Here is a 24,923-nt window from a genome sequence, read left to right as displayed (position 1 = left end):
TCTGTGTAACTAAAGACAGCTATTTTTCATCAAAATCTCTTGGTCTTAAGCTAAGATGTATAATTCCTTGAATGGTTTCACATTTATTTTATTTTATCTGAATTAGCTTAAAATAAAAATACCCACATCCTTAGTATCTTGTCTGAAATGAATGTATCCCACAACTGCCTAGTAGAAAGAATATTGGACTCGAAATAAAAATTATATTCAATTTAGCAAATATCTCTGATATACTTATGATATGTAAGTCTCTGTATTAGTCTTGACCAGCTTGCATTTTTTTTAAATTGTACTTTAGGTTCGACCAGCTTGCATTTTTAAGGAAAATATTTGCTAAACAATGATTATCTCCAGTTCTTTTCCCATCTGGAAACATGGTAGAATTATACTTTCCAACCTCCTTGTTGTTGACTGGGGATCCTGTAATGAGTAGTGAGTGGAAGTAGTATCTTCCAGACCAGAGAAGTTAATTGCTGGTGGACATTCTTCAGAATACTTCTTTCCCTTTTTTCTACTTGAACATGCACCCAATGTTCAAGACTGTGGCTGCTCCTTCAACGTGTGTCTCTCGATGGCAATATTGATAGTCTCCTCTTACCCATGGTGGACCTGTAGTAGGAGCAATAAGCAAATCTTCATTTTTTCAGTCCATAGAAAATTTGAGATTATTACTGCAGCATAACCTAATCTATCCTGACTGAAATAATGGTGTGTTCGACATTATAAATGTGATCTTGAAAAATTCATTAAACTTATTGGATATCTAGCCTGCAATTTGGGGATTAACTGCTGTTTAGAGACCAAATTATATGATTATGGAAAATACTAGACTAGGAGTCATAAATTCTTAGTTTTGTTATCTATCTGGTCACTAATGTGTATAATTTTAGGAATGTATTCCTTCTCTAATTTATTCACAAAATATTTATTGAATGCCTACTATCAGTAAGTACTAGAAGACACAGATGAATAAAATCTTATCTTTTTGCCTCCACAGTAGCTCATAGGTGAGAGAGATGTAAATAAATGTGATGAGATGTGGTGAGTTATAGTAAAGTTAAGTGCAGATTTTTATGAGAAATGTAGGAGGGACAATCAGGTAAATGCACAGGGGAGTAAGGGAGGGATCAAAGGGAAGACATTTCAACTTGAACATTTTTAGCAAGAGAAAGAGTATATGAAAACATTTAAAACTATATGTTTTAAAAGAGTAATTTCCTTTCTTTCTTCTCTAAAACTCATATGTCCAACTATTTGAGTGGATTTTTATTTTCCAGACAGGAGCAACATATAAATGGTTTTGTTTGTCAAGGTATTTTAACAGCCGACTTTAAAAAAATCCAATAATCTTTTGGGTATTTTCTAGGACCTACAAAAATAAAGTAAATTTGCTCTTCATTAGAATATTCAGCTCTACATACAGTGTGGCCAGGGAAAACAGTGCAAGCATTTTTGCATATAGAAAAAAATTTCTTAAGGTAGTTTCAGACCATTAATTTTTAATGTCCTTATAAAGGGCTTGTATATTTGTATATGTGCATGTGTGTGTTTTAATAATTACTCATTCTAAAACTACAGAAAAAATTAAGAGGCACATTGGTACCCCACACTATCATGGCAATCTTAAAGAATATACATGATGTGCCAAAGCATTTCTTAAGTTTTCTATTATTAAGGCTAAGGACGAGGGCATTGATTAGTATTCATTTTTTCTTTGAATACTAGAAACAATTGTACTAGCATCTAAAGTTGTTTGGTTTACATTTATTTTAATTTCTCTAGTTATCAATACTGTCATAAAATGTGTTACATACATAAAATCTTATCTTTTGCAATGATTCTTATGGAGATTTAAGGAATGGGTCCATAAAGGAAGAAGTATCCTCCTTGTATCACCTTCCACTATAGCTAGCACTGCTGCTGCAGTGCTATATTGAAGAACCAAGCATCTTGGAGTATTAGGTGGTACCCAGTCGTAGGGTAAATGATGACCAGAGTTAGAGCTGAAAGCAGGGGAGAAAACATATTTCATATGGCAGCAACAACCAAGGAGATGACTCAGGATCAGACATATGACATCCTCACTTTCCCCCAAATAAGCTAGAAAAAGGGAGGTTAACATTCTACATTTACAGAATGAACATGCCTGTTATAGTTACATAAAAGTTAGTACCTCTGTGTGGCATGGAGATCTGTGGAATGGTAGACCCAAAGCTTGAACGTGAGCAAGAAAGGAGCCTGAAATAAAGGTAAAAATCACTCTAAGAAAGACCAATGGACTTAATGTTAATCTCACATGGTAACAGAAAGCTGCCAAAGAGTTTTGAACAAGGGAAATCATAATAGATTTGTGTTATGTAAGACAGTCTCCAATAAATGTATCAAACACAGATCAAAATAAGGAGGAAGTGGGAACCCAAGGGAGCCACAAACAGAATATTACTGTCATATTTTCAGCATTTGGTGCAGTATGTGGCTGGCAGAAGATGCACAAGAATATTTGTGGTATAAAAGAGTGGAGGCAATAATGAGGACCTGAACTACCTTTGTGTCTATGGGTTAGTGAGATGTGTAGGATATAAAACTAAAGAGCATGTGGCTTACTGATTGGATATAAGATAAAAAGGAAGAGTAATTTAAAAAAGACTCAGATTTCTAGCTTGAATGAGTTCTGATGGCTTCACCTGAAGAAGGGAAATCACAGGGAAAATAATTTCACCTAATTAAAGATCAATTTAGCCTACTTGGAGCTTAACTTCTTTATTTTTTAAATGAAGAAAGCAAACTAGGAAATCTCTAAGTTGTCAGCCAGCTCCAACAATGCATGATTTGATAATTCTAAATAGATGATAAAAGAAAATACACTTCTACAGCAGAAGTTGGTGCAAAAGTAATTATGCTTTCAGGCTCTGAATTTTCAATCATTACAGCTAGGCTCAAACACATCTTTATTAATCAAAATAGAAACCATTACCATCAACATATTTTTGCCAATAAAAAAGTTTGTTTATTCCTGTAGCATAAAAATTTATGCTTCAAGATTTCACAAACTCTTAGATAGCATTTTTTGCATCTTGCTGGTTGTGGAAACGTTTTCCCTGAAAAAAGTTGTTGAGATGCGTGAAGAAGTGGTAGTCAGTTGGCAAGAGGTCAGGGGAATGTGGCAGATGAGGCAAAACTTTGTAGCCCAATTCGTTCAACTTTTGAAGTGTTGGTTGTGTGATATGTGGTTGGACATTGTCATGGAGAGGAATTGGGCTTTTTTCTGTTGACCAGTGCCAGCTGTAGGCATTGCAGTTTTCGCTGCATCTCATCAACTATCTGAGCATACTTCTTAGATGTCATGATTTCACCAGGATTTGGAAAGCTGTAGTGGATCAGACCTGCAGCAGACCACCAAACAGTGACCATGCCCTTCTTTGGTGCAAGTGTTGCTTTGGGAAGTGCTTTGGAGCTTCTTCTCAGTCCAACAACTGAGCTGGTTGTCCATGGTTGTCATATAAAATCCACTTTTTATTGCATATCACAATCTGATTGACAAATGGTTCATCATTATTGCACAGAATAAGGGAAGACAACACTTCGAAATTTTTTTTTAATTTTTGCTCAACTCATGAGGCACCTAGTTATCTTGCTTTTTCACCTTTCCGATTTGCTTCAAATGCCAAATGATGATAGAATGGTTGACTTTACGTTCTTCAGCAACTTCTCATGTAGTTGTAAGAGGATCAGCTTCGATGATTGCTCTCAATTGGTTTTTGTCAACTTCCGATGGCCGGCCGCTATGCTCCTCATCTTCAAAGCTCTTGTCTCCTTTGCAAAACTTCATGAACCATCACTGCACTGTAGATTCGCTAGCAGTTCCTGGGTCAAATGAGTTGTTGATGTTGTGAGTTGTCACTACTGCTTTGCGATGCATTTTGAACTTGAATAAGAAGATGGCTTGAATTTGCTTTTTGTTCAATATCATTTCCATAATCTAAAATAAATGTAAAATAAACAGGAAGTAATAAGTCGTTAGCCAAAAAAAAAAAAAAAAAAAAAAAACCCATAGAGTGAGAAATGTGCATTAAAGGGATGTATAACATAACCATTTTTAAGAATATATTCCAGTATCAAACGGCAAAATTTCAACAATGCAAAAACCTTTGCACCAACCTAATATTATTATTATTGGTAGAAACTTTCTCTTCCAACAATGCAGTATTATTACAAGGGCCCAGTTAGCACTTGTAATAATATTGCAATAAAGAAAGACAGTTATTCAATGACTCTTCCTTGACCTTTTCTTTTTTAACATAACCTAGTATCTTACCCATTGTTTACTTCTCAGACAACTTTATGTAGCTTACACATCTACTTAGTTTATGAAATATAGATGCTCTTTGACTTAAAATGGCATTACAGCAAGATAAACCCACTGCAATTTGGAAATAACATAAATTGAAGATGCATTTAATACATCTAAACTACCGAACATCATAACCTAGTCTGATGCCTAATATAAGTATTCTGAGCCTACTTTGAATGTGCTCAGAATACTTATATTAGCCTATAACTGGGTGAAGTTATCTGGCAACACAGTCCACTATAGAATCTCTGTGTTTACCCTCGTGATCCTACAGCTGACTGAGGGCCATAGCTCACTGCTGCTGTCACTGCTGCTGCCCAGCAATGCCAGAGAGTATTATACTGTATACTGCTAGCCTGGGGGAAAAATAATCACCATTCAAAATTCAAAGTACAGTTTCTACTGAATTCGTCTAGGTTTTGTTCCATCATAAACTAAAAAAATCATAAGTTGGACCATCATTAAGTTGGGAAACATCTGTACTATGATCTCAGTTTATTTTTTTATTGTTTTTTTATTCCTCATTATGTCTTTTTTAATACACTCCCATATTTTGTTCATTGTTAGGTGCCTGCTTATGTTTAGATCTCGATTTTATTTCCATTCATTTTTTTGTTCATTTTGAATTATTTGTTCTTAAGATGTTACCAATTCTATTTTCTTGGCATTATTTGAAAATACAGTGTTTTTACTATTAGTTATACTTTTGGGGGATGGAAAGCACCAGGATAAATAACTATGTATGTGGGGCTTAATACCAAGGTGATGAATTGATAGGTACAGCAAACCATCTTGGCACATGTTTACCTATGTAACAAACCTGCATGTCCTGCACATATTTCCTGGAACTTAAAATAAAATAAAATTAAATTAAAAAATAAAAAATATAAATATACTTTTGAAAATATTTATAAAGATAAATAATAATCAGAAAGTAAAATTGTAATAAAAAATTCTTTCACATTAACAACCAACATAAAACAGGAATAAGTTTAATAAGAAATGCATGTAATATTTTAGGGGCATGTAAGAATGCTTAATTACATGAAGGAAGCATTACACCATAATTTTAGATAAGAAGACTGAATATTGTTAAAATGTCAGTTTGTCTAAACTTATATTGCAGGTTTATTATAATTAAAATAAAATCTCATTTAGAATATTTTTCACCTGATAAAATTATCTTATTCTTCAGAGCCATGCTCTGAAACAAACAATTAAAAGGAAAAAGTGATTTATTAAAAGAGCTCTCACAAGAAACCTAGAGGGAGAGAGGTAAGCAGGATAAAGGAAAGGAAGTAAATTAAGCAACAATGTAATTCAGATCATATATCTTCAGTGGGGCAATCTCACCCCCAAGGGAGTGAAAATTGATTGTTGGGAGGTGAAATATATTATAATGGTGTGTAGCCCTCCAAAGCACCACAATACACAAATAAACACATAGATGGTCTATTTTGGCATCAAAATTTCATGGCAGTGGATGATTAAGGAAAAAAATGTCTATGAAGTTTCTTTAGGGGACAAATATTGGAAAAAAAGGCTGAGAAACAAAATTTTATGTGAAATGTAGCCTCAGCATGATCTTAAGGAGAGCTCTAGAGTATAAATTGTCCAAAGTTTATGCTGCCTTTAGGTAAGTGACGCTCACGTGATGTGTGCCATCATAGAATGATAGGGCATAATTCCCAGGCAAGTCCTGGTGAAGCACCTCTAATCACTGAAGGGTTATTCTATGGAGGAGGTGGCCTGTGTGAGCCATTAGCCGTGGCATTCATAGCAACTTGGGGGTGGCCACAATGAGCAATGTATACTATGGAAGGAAGAGATTTAGTAGTCATTGTTTTCACATACCATAATGTTTTGCATAGAAACCTATGAAATTCAAAAAACCATTAGAACTAAAAGGAGAATTCTCAAGGTTATAGGCTATAAGATTAACATGTAGAAACAACTGTTCTTCTATACTGGTGAGAAGCTACTAGAAAACAAATGGAAATTAAGATATTTTCAAAGAACAACAGAATTCTGAATTATTTAAAAAGAAATCTAACAAATTTACACTATTTGGGGGGATAAACCCTATCAAGGAACATTTTAAAAGTGCTAGATAAAAGGTATCTAAGGGTAGTATGAGATAACAACTTAACCAATCAAAATAATGTAGGGTTTTAAGAAAATAATTAACAAATTTCCAAATGTCAATTGTAGCACTATTTGAAATAGACCCCATGGGTGATTCCCAAAAAAGCAAGGTCTAAAGTGGACCTCCAGCAGACCTGCAGCAGATACTATGTACAGTCCTTCTGACTGTTAGAAGGAAAACTAAAAAACAGACAGAAATAGCTTCAACATCAACAGAAGGGAAGTCCACTCAGAGACCCCATCCAAAAGTCACCAACTTCAAAGACCAAAGATAGATAAATCCATTAAAATGGGAAGAAACCAGCACAAAAAGGCTGAAATTGCCAAAGAACAGAATGCCTCTTCTCCTCCAAAGGATCACAACTCCTCACTAGCAAAGGAACAAAACTGGATAGAGAATGAATTTGATGAATTGACAGAAACAGGCTTCAGAAGGTGGGAAACAACAAACTTCTCTGAGCTAAAGGAGCATGTTATAACCCAATGCCAGGAAACTAAGAACCTTGAAAAAAGGTAAGACAAAATGCTAACTAGAATAATCAGCAGAGTGAAGAACATAAACGACTTGATGAAGCTGAAAAGCACAGCACAAGAACTTCATGAAGCATACACAAGTTTCAATAGTTGAATAGATCAAGCAGAAGAAAGGATATCAGAGATTGAAGACCAACTCAATGAAATAAAATGAGAAGGCAAGATTAGAAAAAAAAGAGAAAACAAATGAACAAAGCCTCTAAGAAATATGAGATTATGTGAAAAGCCCAAATCTATGTTTGATTGGTGTACCTGAATGTGACAGGGAGAATGAAACCAATTTGGAAAATGCACTTCGGAATATTATCCAGAAGAACTCCCTCAACCTAGCATGGCAGATCAATATTCAAATTCAGGAAATACAAAGAACACTGCAAAGATATTCCTCAAGGATAGCAACCCCAAGGCACATAATCATCAGATTCACCAGGGTTGAAATGAAGGAAAAAATGCTAAAGGCAGCCAGAGAGAAAGGTTGGGTTACCCACAAAGGGAAGCCCATCAGACTCACAGTGGATGTCTTGGCAGAAATCCTACAAGCAAGAAGAGAGTGGGGGCCAATATTCAACATCCTTGAAGAAAAGAACTTTCAACCCAGAATTTCATATCTAGCCCAACTAAGCTTCATAAGTAATGGAGAAATAAAATCCTTTACAGACAAGCAACTGCTGAGAGATTTCGTCACCACCAGGCCTGCCTTACAAGAGCTCCTGAAGGAAGCACTAAACATGGAAAGGAGCAACCAGTACCAGCCACTGCAAAAGTCTACCAAATTGTAAAGACCATTGACACTATGAAGAAATTGCATCAACTAATGGGCAAAACAACCAGCTAGCATCAAAATGGCAGGATCAAATTCAAATATCTAATATTAACCTTAAATGTAAATGGGCTGAATGCCCCAATTAAAAGTCACAGACTGACAAATTGGATAAAGTGTCAAGGCCCACTGGTGTGCTGTATTCAAGAGACCCATCTCACGTGCAAAGACACACATAGGCTCAAAATAAAGGGATGGAGGAATACTTACCAAGCAAATAGAAAGAAAAAAAAAAAGCAGGGGTTGCAATTCTAGTCTCCAAAAAAACAGACTTTAAACCAACAAAGATCAAAAGAGACAAAAAAAAGGGCATTACATAATGATAAAGGGATCAATGCAGCAAGAAGAGCTAACCATACTAAATATATATGCACCCCATATAGGAGTACCCAGATACATAAAGCAAGTTCCTAATGATCTACAAAGAGACTTAGACTGTCACAAAATAATAATGGGAGACTAACACTCCACTGTCAATATTAGACAGACCAATGAGACAGAAAATTAACAAAGGCTATCCAGGACTTGAACTCAGATCTGGACCAAGCAGACCTAATAGACATCTGCAGAACTATCCACCCTAAGTCCACAGAATATACACTCTTAGCACCACATCATAATTACTCTAAAATTGACCATATAATTGGAAGTAAATCACTCCTCAGCAAATGCAAAAAAAAAAAAAAAAAATAGAAATCATAACAAACAGTCTCTCAGACCACAGTACAATCAAATTAGAACTCAAGATTAAGAAACTCACTGAAAACCACACAATTACATGGAAACTGAACAACCCGCTCCTCAATGACTACTGGATAAATAATGAAATTAAGGCAGAAATAAAGATGTTCTTCAAAACCAGTGAGAACAAAGACACAATGTACCAGAATCTCTGGGACACATTTAAAGCAGTGCCTAAAGAAAAATTTATAGCACTAAATGCCCACATGAGAAGCAAGGAAAAATATAAAATTGACCCCCTAAAGTCATGATTTAAAGAACTAGAGGCACAAGATCAAACAAACTCAAAAACTAGCAGAAGACAGAAATAACTGAGATCAGAGCAGAACTGAAGGAGATAGAGAAACAAAAAACCCTTCAAAAAAATCAACAAATCCAGGAGCTGGTTTTTTGAAAAGATCAACAAAATAGACAGACCACTAGCCAGATTAAAAAAAAAAGAAGAGAGGGAAGAATCAAATAGATGCAATGAAAAATGATAAAGGGGATATCACCACTGATTCAGCAGAAATACAAACTATGATCAAAGATTAATACAAACACCTCTATGCACATAAACCAGTAAAGCTATAAGAAATAGATGAATTCCTGGACACTTACACCATCCCAAGACTAAACCAGGAAGAAGTTGAATCCCTGAATAGACAAATAACAAAATCTGAAGTTGAGCCAGTGATTAATAGCCTACCAACCAAAAAAAGTCCAGGTTCAGATGGGTTCACAGCCGAATTCTACCAGACATACAAAGAGGAGCTGGTACCATTTCTTCTCAAACTATTCCAAACAATACAAAAAGAGGGAATCTTCCCTAACTCGTTTTGTGGGACCAACATCATCCTGATACCAAAACCTAGCAGAGACACAACTAAAAAAGAAAATTTCAGGCCAATATCGACAATGAACATTGATGCAAAAATCTTCAATAAAATACTGGCAAACCAAATCCAACAGCACATCAAAAACTTTATCCATCACGATCAAGTTGGCTTCATCCCTGGGATACAAGGCTGGTTCAACATACTAAAATCTATAAACGTAATCCATCACATAAACAGAACCAAACAAAGACACTAACCGCATTATTATCTCAATAGATACAGAGAAGGCCTTCAACAAAATTCAACAGCGCTTTATGCTAAGCACTCTCAATAAATTAGGTATCGATGGAATGTATCTAAAAATAATAAAAGGACTGAATGGGCAAAAACTAGAAGCATTCTCTTTGAAAACTGGCACAAGACAAGGGTGTCCTCTCTCATCATTCCTGTTCAACATTGTATCGGAAATTCTGGCTGGGGCAATCAAGCAAGAAAAAGACTTAAAGCGTATTCATTTAGGAGAAGAGGAAGTCAAATTGTCTCTATTTGCAGATGACATGATTGTATATCTAGAAGACCCCATCATCTCAGCCCAAAATCTCCTTAAGATAAAAAGCAACTTCACAGAATTGGAAAAAAAACACCTTAAACCTCATATGGAACCAAAAGAGTGCCCGCATAGCCAAGACAATCCTAAGCAAAAAAAAAACAACAACAAAAAAAAACAAAGCTAGAGGCATCATGCTACCTAACTTCAAACTATACTACAAAGCTACAGTATCAAAACAGCATGATACTGGTACCAAAACAGAGATATAGACCAATTGAACAGAACAGAGGCCTCAGTAACGCACACATCTACAACCATTTGATCTTTGACAAACTTGAGAAAAATAAGCAATTGGGAAAGGATTCCATGTTTAATAAATGGTGTTGGGAAAACTGGATAGCCATGTGTAGAAAGCTAAAACGGGACCTCTTCCTTATACCTTATACAAAAATTAACTTCAGATAGATGAAATAAAACAGCATGGTACTGGTACCAAAACAGGGATATAGACCAATGGAGCAGAACAGAGGCCTCAGAAGTAATGCCACACATCTTGACAAACCTGACAAAAACCAGCAATGGGAAAAGGATTCCCTATTTAATACATGGTGTTGGAAAACTGGCTAGCCATAAGCAGAAAACTGAAACAAAATCCCTTTCTTATGCCTTATATAAAAATTAACTCCAGATGGATTAAAGATTTAAACATAAGACCTAATGCTATAAAAACCCAGAAGAAAACTTAGGCAATAGCATTCAGGACATAGCCATGGGCAAGGATTTCATGATTAAAACACCAAAAGCAATAGCAACAAAAGCCAAAATAGACAAATGGGATCTAATTAAACTTAAGTCTTCTGCACAGCAAAAGAAACTATCATTAGAGTGAACCAGCAACCAACAGAATGGGAAAATTTTTTTTTGCAATCTACCCATCTGACAAACAGCTAATAACCAGAATCTACAAAGAACTAAAACAGATTTACAAGAAAAAAAAAAAAAAACCCATCAAAAAGTGGGTGAAGGATGTGAACAGACTTTTTTCAAAAGAAGACATTTATGCAGCCAACTAACGTGAAAAAAAGTTCATCATCACTGGTCATTAGAGAATTGCAAATCAAAACCACTTTGAGATATCACCTCACACCAGTTAGAATGGCAGTCATTAAAAAATCAGGAGACATTAGATGCTGGAGAGGATGTGGAGAAATAGGAACTTTAAAAGCAATGGCAACAAAAGCCAGAATAGACAAATTGGATCTATTTAAGCTTAGAGCTTCTGCCCAGCAAACGAAACAATCATTAGAGTGACCTGGCAACCAACAGAATGGGAAAAAATTTTTCCAAGCTCCCCATCTGACAAAGAGCTAATATCCAGAATCTACAAAGATCTAAAATAAATTTACAAGAAAAAATACCCCAACCCCATCAAAAAGTAGACAAAGGATATAAACAGACACTTTCAAAAGAAGACATTTATGTGGCCTACAAACAAATGAAAAAATATCCATCATCACTTGTCATTAGAGAAAAGCAAATCAAAACTACATTGAGATACCGTCTCACACCAGTTAGAATGGCAACCATTAAAACATCTGGAGACAGCAGATGCTGTAGAGGATGTGGAGAAATAGGAACACTTTTACACTGTTGTTGGGAGTGTAAATTAGTTCAGCCATTGTGGAAGACAGTGTGGTGATTCCTCAAGGATCTAGAAATAGAAATACCATTTAACCCAGCAATCCCATTTCTGGGTATATACCCAAAGGATTACAAATCATTCTATTATAAAAACACATGCACTGGTATGTTCATTGCAGCACCATTTACAATAGCAAAGACCTGGAACCAACCCAAATGCCCATCAACGATGGACTGAACAAGGAAAATGTGGCACATATACACCATGGAATACTATGCAGCCATAAAAAAGGATGAGTTCATGTCCTTTTCAGGGACATGGATGAAGCTGGAAACCATTATTCTCAGCAAACTAACACAAGAACAGAAAACCAAACACCACATGTTCTTACTCATAAGTGGGTGTTGGAACAATGAGAACACATGGACACAGGGAGGGGAACATCACACACTGGGGTCTGTTGGGAGGGGTGTGAGGGCTAGTGGAGGAGGGATAACAGGTGGTAGGGAGATTGGGGAGGGATAACATTAGGAGAAATACCTAATGTAGGTGATGGGGAGATGGATGCAGCAAACCACCATGGCTTGTGTATACCTATGTAACAATCCTGCACAATCTGCACATGTACCACAGAACTTAAAGTATGGGAATAATAAAACAGTTCCTACAACTGATAAATAAATTCAACAGTTTCCAGATATAAAATTAACGTACACAAATCAGTAGCACAGCTACACATCCACAATGACATGGTGAGAATCAAACCAAGAAGTTAAACCCTTTTATAATAGCTTCAATAAAACAAAACAAAACAAACACCTTAGGAATATACTTAACTACAGAAGTGAAAGACCTGTACAAGGTAAACTGCAAAACACTGCTGAAAGAAATCATAGCTGGCACAAACAAATAAAAACACATCCAATGCTCATTGATGGGTAGAATTAGTATCATGAAAATAACCATACCACCTGATTTTTTTTGACTGTGTTCCCACCCAAATCTCATCTGTGTTGTGGGAGGAATCCAGTGGGAAATAACTGAATCATGGGGACAAATTCCCTTATACTGTTCTCATGGTGATGAATAAGTCTCATGATATCTAATGGTTTTATAAGAAGAACCCCCTTTGCTTGGCTCTCATTCTCCCTTTGCTGGCCACCATAAAAACATTCCTTTGCTCTTTCTTCATCTTCCACCACAATTGTGAGGCCTCCTCAGCCATGTGGAACTGAGAGTTCATTAAACCTCTTTCCTTTATGAGTTACCCAGTCTCAGGTATGCCTTTATCAGCAGTGTGAAAACAGGCTAATACAGTAAATTGGTACTGGTAGAGTGGGGCACTGTTGTAAAGATACCCAAAAATATGGAAGTGACTTTAGAACTGGGTAACATGCAGAGGCTGGAACAGTTTGGAGGGCTCAGAAGAAAACAGGAAAATGTGGGAAAGTTTAGAACTTCCTAGAGACTTGCTGAATGGTTTTGACCAAAATGCTAATAGTGATATGGACAATGAAATCCACACTGAAGTGGTCTCAGGTGGAGATGAGGAACCTGTAGAGATCTGGAGTAAAGGTGGCTCTTGCTATGTTTTAGCAAAGAGGCTAGCAGCATTTTGCCACTGCCCTAGAGATTTTTGAAACTTTAAACTTAAGGGAGATGATTTAGGGTATCTGGCAGAAGAAATTTCTGAGCAGCAAAGCATTCAAGATGTGACTTGGGTACTTTTAAAAGCATTCCATTTTAAAAGAGAAGCAGAATATAAAAGTTCAAAAAATGTACAGCCTGAAGATGTGCTAGAAAAGAAAAACCCATTTTCCAAGAAGAAATTCAGGCCTGCTGCAGAAATTTGCATAAGTAACAAGGAGTCAAATACTAGTCACCAAGACAATGGGGAAAAGATCTCTAGGGCATGTCAGAGACCTTTCTGGCAGCCCCTGCCATCACAGGACTGAAGGCCTAGAAGGAAAAAATGGTTTTGTTCACTGACTGGACCCAGGGCCCACCTGCTCTGTGCAGCCTAGGGACTTAGTGTCCTGTGTCCCAGCTGTTCCAGCCACAGCTAAAAGGGGCCAACATATAGCTCGGGCCATGGCTTCAGAGAATAAAAGCCCCATGCCTTGGCAGCTTCCACATGGTGTTGAGCCTGCAGGTACACAGAAGTCAAGAATTGAGGTTTAGGAGACTCCACCTAGATTTCAGACCATTTATATAAATGCCTGGATGTCCAGGCAGAAGCTTGCTGCAGGGGCAAGGCCCTCATAGAGAACGTCTGCTGGGGCAGTGCAGAAGGAAAATATGGAGTTGAAGTCCCTACATAGAGTCCCCACTAGGGCACTGCCTAGTGGAGCTGTGAGAAGAGGGCCACCATCCTCCAGAACTCAGAACGATAGATCCACCAAGTTTCACTGTGCACCTAGAAAAGCTGCACTCAGTTAGTGTCAGACAGTGAAAGCAGCTGGGAGTAGGCTGTACTTTGTACCCTGCAAAGCCACGGGGGTGGAGCTGTTCAAGACCATGGGAACCCAACTCTTGAATCAGCATGACCTGGATGTGAGACATAGAGTCAAAGGAGGTAATTTTGGAGCCTTAATATTTGACTGTCCCATTGACTTTCATACTGGCATGGGACCGTTAGCCCCTTTGTTTTGGCCAATTTCTTCAATTTGGAATGGCTGTATTTACCCAATACCTGTACCCACATGTATATAGGAAGTAACTAACTTGCTGTTGACTTTACAGGCTCATAGGTGGAAGGAACTTGCCTTGTCTCAGATGAGACTTTGGACTGTGGACTTTTGAGTTAATGCTGAAATGAGTTAAGAATTTGGGGGATTGTTGGGAAAGCATGATTGGTATTGAAATGTGAGGACATAAGATTTGGGAGGATTCAGGGGTGGAATGATATTGTTTGATTGTGTCTCCATTAAAATATCATCTTGAATTGTAGCTCCTATAATTTCCATGTGTGTGTGGAAGGGACCTGGTGGGAGGTAACTGAATCATCAGGGGGCGGTTTTTCCCATACTGTTCTTACTGTAATGAATAACTCTCATGAAATCTAATGGTTTTATAAGGGAAAACTCTTTTTGCTTAGCTCTCATTTTCTCTTTGCCGGCCACCATGTGCCTTTCTCCCTCTACCATGATTGTGAGACCTCCCCAGTCACATGGAATTGAGTCCATTAAACCTTTTTTATTTTATAAATTATCGCAGTCTCAGGTATGCCTTTAACATTAGCATGAAAATGGACTAATACATTACCAAAAGCAATCTACAAATTCAATGTAATTCCCATCAAAATACTACCATAATTCTTTATAGAACTAGAAAAACATTCTAAAACTCTATGGAACCTAAAAAGAGCCCACATTGCTAAAGCAAGAGTAAGCAAAAAGAAAAAATCTGGAGGCATCACACTATCTGACTTCAAACCACACTATAAAGCCATAGTCACCAAAACAGCATGGCACTGGTATAAAATTAGGCACAGAGATCAATGGAACAGAATAGAGTACCCAGAAATAAAGCCAAATACTTACAGCCAACTGATCCTTGGCAAAGCAAACAAAAACATAAAGTGGGGAAAACACAGCCTATTCAACAAATACTTCTGGGATAATGGGCAAGCCACATGTAGAAGAATGAAACTGGTTCCTCATCTCTCACCTTATAAAAAATCAACTCGAGGGGTCAAAGACTTAAATCTCAGACCTGAAGACATAAAGATTCTGGAATATAACATTGGAGAAACCCTTCTCAACACTGGCATAGGAAAGACTTAATAACCAAGAACCTAAAAGCAAATGCAACAAAAACAAAGATAAATCCAAGGGACTTAATTAAGCTAAAAATCTTCTGCACAGAAAAAGAAACAATCAGCAGAGAAACAGACAACCCATAGAGTTGGAGAAAATATTCACAATGGATACATTTGACAAAAGAGTAGTATCCAGAATCTACAAGGAACTCAAGTCAGCAAGAATAAAGGAAACAACCCCATCAAAAAGTGAGTGAACAACATGAATTTACAATTCTTAATGAAGATACACAAATTACCAAAAAAATATAAACGAATTCTCAACATTACTAATTATCAGGGAAATGCAAATCAAAACCACAATGCAATACCACCTTACTCCTGCAAGAATGGCTATAAACAAAAAAAATTTTTTTTAAAAACAGAAGGTGTGGATATGGTGAAAAAAACACTTTTACACTGCTAGTGGGAATGTAAACTAGCACAACCACTATGGAAAACAATGTGGGGATCCCTTAAAGAACTAAAAGTACGTTTACCATTTGATCCAACAATCCCGCCACTAGCCATCTACCCAGAAGAAAAGAAGTCATTATACAAAAAAGATACTTGCACACACGTTTATAGCAGCACAATTCACAACAGCAAAAATATGGAACCAGCCCAAATGCCCATCAATCAACGAATAGATAAAGAAATTGTGAAATATGTATGCCGTGTAATACTACTCAGCCATAAAAAGGAATGAAATAATGGCATTTGCAGCAAACTTGGTGGAATTGGAGACATTATTATTCTAAGTGCAGTAACTCAGGAATGGAAAAACCAAACATCGTATGTTCTCACTCACAAGTGGGAGCTAAGCTATGAGGATGAAAAGGCATAAGAATGATACAATGGACTTTGGGGACTGGAGAGAAAGATATGGGGGAGGGAGAAGGATAAAAGACTATACATTGGGTACAGTATACACTGCTCAGGTGATGAGTGCATCAAAATCTCAGAAATCACCACTAAAGAGCTTATTCATGTAACCAAACCCACCTGTTCCCCATAAACCTATTAAAATAAAAAATAAAGATAAATAAAATAGGGAGAAATATTTATAAAGAAGTAAGGGGCAATGTTGTGACAGGTTAGATAGGAACTAACAGTGGCCTGTAGTCACTAAGAGTGACCCCCACTGAATAGCCAACAAGAAATAGGGATCCCAGTGCTACAACTATAGGAAGTGGAATTATTCCAACAACTTACAAGAGAACCATGAGCTATGGATGAGAATATAGCTGAAATGGAAACTTGATTTAAACCTGGTAAGACCCTGAGCAGAAAGCCCATTTAAGCTAGACTTTGACCTCCTACCCACAGAAACTAAAAGACAATAAATGTGGGTTATTTTAAACGATTAAATTTGTGGTTATTTGATATACAGCAAGAGAAAACTAACATGTAAACTTAGATATAATATTCTCCTTTAAGATAAAGAAATATTACCTGGATGAAGCTTGGCAAAGTATATGAGTTCTATTCCACCCTCTGAAGTTTCAGATAGTTGAGACTGGTAATGAATTTGTACCCAGAGAATGTCTCACTCTCTAAATATTTTCCTTCTAATTTCTTTTATCTTATAAAGACTAAGATAAGAGTGTTTAGAGGGAGTAAGAGAAAGCCATAATTAGGTGCCCATTAGGTTCCTAGAACCATGGTGTGTGTTTTCTATCTTTTTCTCATTATATTCTCAAAAATCCATGGAGAAGTAGATACTAGAATCCCTGAATCTTAGATGAGAAAACAGGGTCAGAGATATTAAATAACTTTTTCAAATGCAATATAGGTAGCCAAAGGCTCATCTTCCAGGGAGCTATTGACTTTTATTGTCTGTTCTCTGCTTGTTAATGTTATTTCTATTCCTCCTAGGCATCTTCTTATAATTCCTCAGCCATCCCTAGAAAAAATAACAAATATAACAAATATCTAGCTGTGGTAGATAAATTGACAACCCAGTTTACTCACAATCATTTTCTATGTTTTGAGAATAAAGGGAAAAAGTAGCACCTTTATTAATACACCTTTATTATACAGTTGAAAATACCTGAAAGTAATTCATTATTTATTTATCTTTGCAGGAGGAGGAGGGTTATACTGTTAGTTTTACTGTGGGTTCAGAGTCCTTCCAACTGTCAAAGTAAAACTTGATATGAAAGTGTCCTCACAGTACAATGCAAGATGATTTATCAGGTATCATTTGCATTCCCAGTTGCCTTGGCATACTGTAGTATTCACATTGTCTTTGACTGTACTTTATGAACACGTGTTTTCTAAGGGTTACTTTTTTAAGTAATGTTTTAAATTTTTAAAAATAATGCCTAAAATTGTGTCTGTTAACCTTTCAAAGAAGCACAGAGCCGTAGAAACAATTGAAGTTAAGACAAAAGTTATCAGCCAGCATGAAAAGGCTAAGGGGTCACAGACATTGGCTCCATTCTTTTCTGAGAGAGCACTTCATCACAACATTGCTGCCAAGATTAATGAAACTTCTAAATCTGGAACATGACAAAGACTTTGAATGCCATTTAATGAAGAAGATGGAGAAAAATACAGCTATTGGAATGAGAAAATGCTATTTATTGCTCGATTGGGTATTGATGGTGACTTTTTATTTTATGAATGCACACTTTAGATATACAGTTTTTCAGTAAATTATTTAGTTATTCTTCATATTTATGTTGTATGTAAAATGAACAAGCCTGACTTTTTCTTTTGGTAATCTACTGGAACATAACTTGCTTTTTCTTTATTATGATACATTTTATTATGTGTTGGAATTATCCACCACCTTTTAGGAATTTGCATAAATAATGATACAAATTTTTTAACCCCAGATATTTTATACAAAATTACTTAAGGTGTTACATAAGTCAGCTTCATGCACCACTGTTAAGTCCCTCATCTTCATTATTATCAGTCTTAACTATGCCTTTTCAAACTCCAGCCAGGCCTGCCATGTGTCCCCAGTCTCAGCCTCTTACAGAACTTTTGAAGAACACAAGAGGAGAATAATGAACCAGAAACCAGAGGATGTTAAACCTACTGAATGAGAAGGAACCTGAAACAATAGGCCCCATGATTAGTGGCAGTGTTTGAAACGAACACATATGTGAATAAGGAGAGACAAAAGGCCACAAAAAGTGCTGCACTGGGAATGAATGGGCCTGGATTTTAGTTCTTATTCTACAGCAGCATTATCAAGCTCTACCGCCATAACCAAGAAACCATAAAATACAGTGGCTTAAATAGTATATGATTGCTTTCCTCTTTTACTTAGTAGGTCATACATGAATGAATCAGGTTTGAGAGGGTGGCATTGCCATTTTCAACATATGGCTTCCTAGATCCTTCAAATTTATATTATGCTATTTTTAAGTTAATTGAAAGGGAGAAAGGAAAAAAACACGGCAAGAGACTTTGGGTTCAATAAAATAAAGTTGTACACATTATTTCCATTTACTTCCTATTGACTAAAACCTAGTTGTATAGTACAGAACTCCCATACTACACATCTGCCTTGGAAAATATCAAATACAAGTTAATTATATTAAATACGATTAAATACAACTTAGTTATATGTTCAGGTTCATGATACACTCTGGCCTGTGCAGAATGGTGGCCCTCGCATAGCTGCTTCTTGTGCAAGAGAGTGCTGGTAGGCAGCATGTTGCCCCCCACCGAACTTTCTCCAAAGTTATGCCAATGATTATGTTTCATTATATGGCAAAAAGGATATAATTAATGTTACGAATCCATTCACTATAAAATTACCCTAGATTATCTGGTTGGTCCTAATATAATCAGAGGAGCCCTTAATAGCAGAGCTCTTTCTCTGGTGGTAGCAAAAGTGGAAGTCAGAGATTCAAAATGAAAAAGATTTATCATGCCATTGTTGGATTGAAAGTGAAGGATCCACATATCAATAAAACAGAGACCTCACTTTTAACAGCCAAAAGGAGCTAAAGTCTGCTCACGATATGAACAAGACTAGAAACAGTTTCTTCCTAGGAGGCTCTAGGTGAGATCCCAGCTCACCCACCAGTTTAATTTTGGCATTTTGAGGCCCTGAGTCAATATACAAACAAATGAAAAGACATCTCATTCTCATGGATTGGAAGAATTAATATTTTTAATGACCATACTACACAAAGTAATCTATAGAGCCAAGGCAATGTCTATCCTAATACCAATAACATTTTTCATAGAAATAAAAAAAAAATCTTCAAATTTGTATGGAATCACAAAAGATTCCAAGTAGCCAAAGCGATCCTGAGCAAAAATAACAAAGCTATAGATATCACACTACCTAATATCAAAATACTACAAAGCTATAGTAACCAAAATAGCATAAAACAGACATATAAACCAAGGGAACAGAATAGAGAACCCAGAAATGAATCCATACATCTACAGCCAACCGATTGTTGACAAAGATGCCAAGAACACTCACTGGGGGAATTAATCTTTTCAATAATTAGTTCTGGGAAAATCGGATATCCATCTGCGAAAGAATTAAATTAAAACCACTCCCCACCTCTCTTTATAAAAATCACCTCAAAATGAATCAAAGATCTAAATGTAAGGCCTGAAACTATAAAATGACTAGAAGAAAACATAGGAAAATGCTTCAAGACATTGTTCTGGATAAAGATTTTATGATTAGGATCTCAAAAGCAGAAATGACAAAAGCAAAAATAGATTAATAGGATCATATTAAATAGAAAAGTTTCTGCAAAGCTCAGAGTGAAACAATCAACAGAGTGAAAAGGCAACCTACAGAATAGGAGAAAATATTTGCAACCTATTTATCTGACAGGAAATTCATATCTAGAAAAAATGGGCAAATGATCTGAATGGACATCTCTCAAAAGGAGATGTAAAAATTGCCAACAAATAAATTTAAAATGCTCAACATCACTAAACACCAGGAAAAGGCAAATAAAACCCACAATAAGCAATTATCTCACAGCAATTAGTATGGCTATTATCAAAAAGACAAAAAATGGCAAATGCTGACAAGGAACTAGAGAAAAGAGAATTGTTATACACTGTTGTGGAAATGTAAAGTAGTGCAACCACTATGGAGTACAGTATGGAGATTCCTCAAAAACTACCAATAGAATAACATATGATCCATCAATCCCAGTACTGAACATTTATCCAAATAAAACAAGAAATCAGTATATTGAAAAGACATCTGCACTCCCATGTTTATTGACTTGCTATTCATAATAGCCAAGATATGGAATCATCCTAAGTGTCCAACAACAAATGAATGGATAAACACAATGTGGTATATATACACAATGGAATAGTATTCAGCCATAAAGAGAATGAAATGCTGTCATTTGCAGTAGCATGGATGGATGGAACCAGAGAATATTATGTTAAGTGCAGTAAGCTAGGAACAGAAAGTTAAATATGACATGTTCTGATTTATATGTGGAAGCTAAAAAAGTTAATCTCATAGAAGGAAAACATAGAACAGAGAATACAAGAGGCTAGGAAACGTAGGGAGAAGTGGGAAATAGAGATTTGTTATAATTACAGTTAGATAAGAATAAGTTATAATGTTCTATAGCACAGTAGGATGACTATAGTTAATGATATATAATTTCAAATAGCTACGAGGATATTGAGAGTTCTCAAAACAAAGAAATAATAAATGTTTAAATGATGGATATGTTAACAACCTTGATCTGATCACTATACCATACATGTATGAAAACATTAATATGTGACTTCATAAATATGTACAATTATTATATGTTAATTAAAAAAATTTAAAAATCCAGCTGAGTCCACCTGGACTTTTTATCTATAGGACTAGGAGATAATACATAGGTGTTATTTTAAGCTAATATATTTGTGATAATTTGTTATGGCAAAAATAGAAAACTAAAGACATTTTGAAATGTAGACTATAGCTATGAAGTCAAAAGCCAACCCCAAATTTGGAAGCTTCTGTTACTAAAAGGCAGTAGGAGAGAATGTGTACTGGAGGTAATCAGTGGACCCTCAACAACCACTGCTTGCAAGATTGTGACCTCAGGTTACTCATCTGTGGAGCTTTGACCTAACCAGAGGATCTCTATATCCTTTTCTTATGATCTGATGTTTTGATTATACTAAGGCTATACTAAGGCTATAGTAAGGAATATCTACACAACTGCCCTACAAGAATATCTGAGCAGTCATGTCACCTTCTACGTGCTTTATAGAGAAGCCTGCTCACTTTGGCCATCTTCATTATCTTCCTCCCTTTGCTTCAACACTCCACAGACGTGCTTAAGGAAAAAAAATTTAAAAGTTTAACAAAGATAAAAATAGCAACCTTTATAATAATAACTAAAACAATAAGATGTTTTTCCTAAGCTGAGTGAATTGGCATAATTTCTGTGGATTTAAGGGTGTTCTGTTTTCAAAGATGAGGGTGGAATTCAGAGTGATAATTTAAATATGGAGGCTACCCTTCAGGGCTGACTGTAGCTCCTATGGCAAGGTCATTAGATACAGTAGTGGAAGAGGGAGGTAAAGCCAGAGGAGAATGCAAGAGAGGAAAGGAGAAAGAAAGAAGCTGTTTCAGCCAATTGATCTTTTCACAAAAATAGAGAAAAGCTAAAATATTTTGCCTGCATACAGAAGAAAAGAGTAGAATTACAGTAACAAAGAAGAAAAATGGACTTCAGATCAAGTTCATCCCTTCTTTCTTCTCTTTTCCTCAAGCCTGGATTACAATGTTTATGTCTTTCAAAGGCACTCCCACAAAAAAAAGATAAAAGAAAAGAAAGAAACAAGAAAAAAAAAGACAGTTTAAATTAAGAGCGGCGAATGAAAAAGAATATAAAGAACAATATATTTCTCATTAGATTATATCTAAATTAATATTTTATTCCAAGACATTATAAGTCATTGATTATTTTCAGTAGTAGGTAAGTCTCCTCTCAAAAGCTGCAACCAGAGGTATAATGGATCTCCAGCATATGGTAACAAATGATTAAGTGATAATGTCTAAGGCTATGAACTTTCCCAGCGCTAGCTTTTGATTTTGTTTTTGTTCCATTTAAAATCTTGTAAGATGTTAATTTCCTCTGATAAAGGTTTACTTAAGAAATAAAACTCATTAAGCTTTAAAAGACTCATAAAAATTCACGCTTACCTTCCCCTGAAATGCTAACTAAATTTCAAGTAATGTAATAAAGTAAAATTAAGCTTTTTTATTTTCAAGTATCTTGGCAATTGACAGGTTTGGAGTTAATTTTGTCTGTTTAATTTTTCTCATCAAGAATTAAATGAGTCAGAAATTTATTTAAGAAAACATGGCCCTCTATAATTTTAAGTTGAACCTACCATTTAATAATTGTGAAGAGCCTCAGACTTTTGAAAGTTTCACTTTTTATCATTTTAGATGTCTTTTTAAAACAGATCACATGAGTCTTTAAGTTACAAAGTGGTAGAGTTAGAAAAGATTTTAAACAATAACTTTCCATGTTTTGATTAGAATTAGGACTAGATATTTGTGTAAAAACCACTGAGGAGATCTCTTATGGGTTGAATTGTGTGCCTCCGAAGATATTGAAGCCTTAATCTGTAGTACCTATGAAGGTAATCTTTGGAAACTGGGTCTTTGAACATGATCAAGTTAAGATAAGGTCATTAGAATGTGCTCTATCCAATATGTCTGTGCTCTTATAAATAAGAAGAAATTTGGACCCAGAAACAGGCATATATGGAAGGAAGATCATGTGAAGACATGGAGAGAATTCCATCTATAGCTGAGAAAAACCTAAGGCTACCAGGAGGTAGGAGAGAGGCACAAAACAGAGGTACCCTCACAGCCCTCAGAAGAAACTGAGGTGCCTTGAATTTGAACTTCTAGACTCCAAGAGTGTAAGACAATAACTTTCTGTTGTTTAAGCCATTCATCTTTTTGACACTTTGTTAGAAAACTCTGGGAGACAAAGACAAGCCCAAGGCAACTAGCATACACTAAGGTGGCTGCCGCTCTTTACACATGCTTTTCAGAATGGTGGCAATGGCCTTCCTCTACATCCCAGAGATTCTCCTGAATTTGAGAATGCTAGTGGAGTTCTTCCCGAAACATTTGTAGCTGGATCAGCTTCATTATTGGTATTCAAAAGGAGCCTCCTGTGAAATAACTGGAATCCTCACCCTTCATTCCACTATTCTTTCCTATTCCCTTCATTTTTTCCTTCATTTGTTTCCTCTTCCGTATGCACACACAAAACATCCTAACAGGACATAATCCACATTTCATTGGAAGAAGATGGTACATTGACCTATCTCCTTGTGTAGTATTGAAAACTCAACTCTCTTCTGGAAAGAAACTTAGGTTCAGTAATTGTGAATCCATCTTACCTCATAGATATTTTCCTCTGTTCAATAAAAGTAGATGTAACAAAATAGGCAGAATTAGTATGTTTTTAAACTAGAAATGGTCAAAATAATAAAGACATCAGTTATTCCTAATTAAAAATATATCACGTTTCATTTTTCTAGAACTACAAAAATTGATTCTAAAAATCTCGTTGAAAAAATCTAAGCAAGTAAGAACATCAAGGGAAACTGAAAAAGAAGAGCCATACATTCAAATTACCTCAAACTTAATGGCTTATGGCAACACAAGTTCATGATCTCACAGTTTTCATAGCGAAGAATTCCAGGTAGAACTAGGTTTACTGTGTCATGTGTCATAGATTGAAATCAGTGTGTTGGCTGGCCTGTGCCATCTGGAGCTTGAGGTCTTCATCCAAGCACCTTTAGGATGTTGGCAGAATTTACTTTTTTTGCAGTGGTAGGACTGAGGTCTCCATTTTCTTGGGAGTTGTGAGCTGGTGGTTGCGCTCAGCAAGTAAAGGTTGTCTATTTCCATTGTCGTGTGTCCCTCTATCTTTAAAACCAGCCATGGAGAATCTCCTCTTTTAAGGGCTCGCCTTGCTGGATCAGGTCTACCTAGGATAATTCTTAAGGCAAATGTGCCTTATAATGTAACCTAATCAGAAGAGTGATATTCCATCATAATCACCAGTTCCTCCCACAGTCAAAGTCTAAGGAATTATACAAAGGCATGGGTCATTGGTGGTCACCTTAGAATTCTGCCTACCACAAAGCAAAAGGTTATTGATTACAAGACAGTTTATGGTGGCAGACATACAGCCACAAATAATACCATGTAGCTACAACAGAGTATAAAGATATTCTCAAGGTATAGATATAATAGGACACATTGTTAAGTGAAAAAAACTGTCATGAGCAAAACAGCACATCAGCTGTTTATTTTTGTGTAAGACTTGAATAAAAGGATTTAAGGTTATTTATTTTAATTTGCGTATGTTTGCATGACGAAACACTAAAAAGATATCCAAGAAAGTCTTCAACTACTGGGCTTGTTTGGGGGGATAAGTGGGCATTGAGGAGATAGAATCAGAGATGGGAGTAATAGCTTTCAATGTATACTTTTTAAAAAAATTTAATTATTGAACAATTTAAATGT

At 36.0% G+C, this 24,923-nt stretch overlaps 1 protein-coding gene across 1 annotated transcript in view; it reads left to right on the top strand.

The window, feature by feature from the left end:
- LRRIQ3 (leucine rich repeats and IQ motif containing 3) overlaps positions 1-24,923 on the top strand; it is a 287,561-nt gene that overhangs the window by 196,075 nt on the left and 66,563 nt on the right. The window lies entirely within an intron of this gene.

Source organism: Aotus nancymaae, unplaced genomic scaffold (genome assembly GCF_030222135.1).
Source record: "Aotus nancymaae isolate 86718 unplaced genomic scaffold, 86718_ANA_hifiasm-v0.15.2.pri h1tg000007l, whole genome shotgun sequence".
Taxonomy (NCBI): Eukaryota; Metazoa; Chordata; class Mammalia; order Primates; family Aotidae; genus Aotus; species Aotus nancymaae.
Note: the sequence above shows the minus strand (reverse complement) of the source record. Positions and strands in the feature narration are given on the sequence as shown.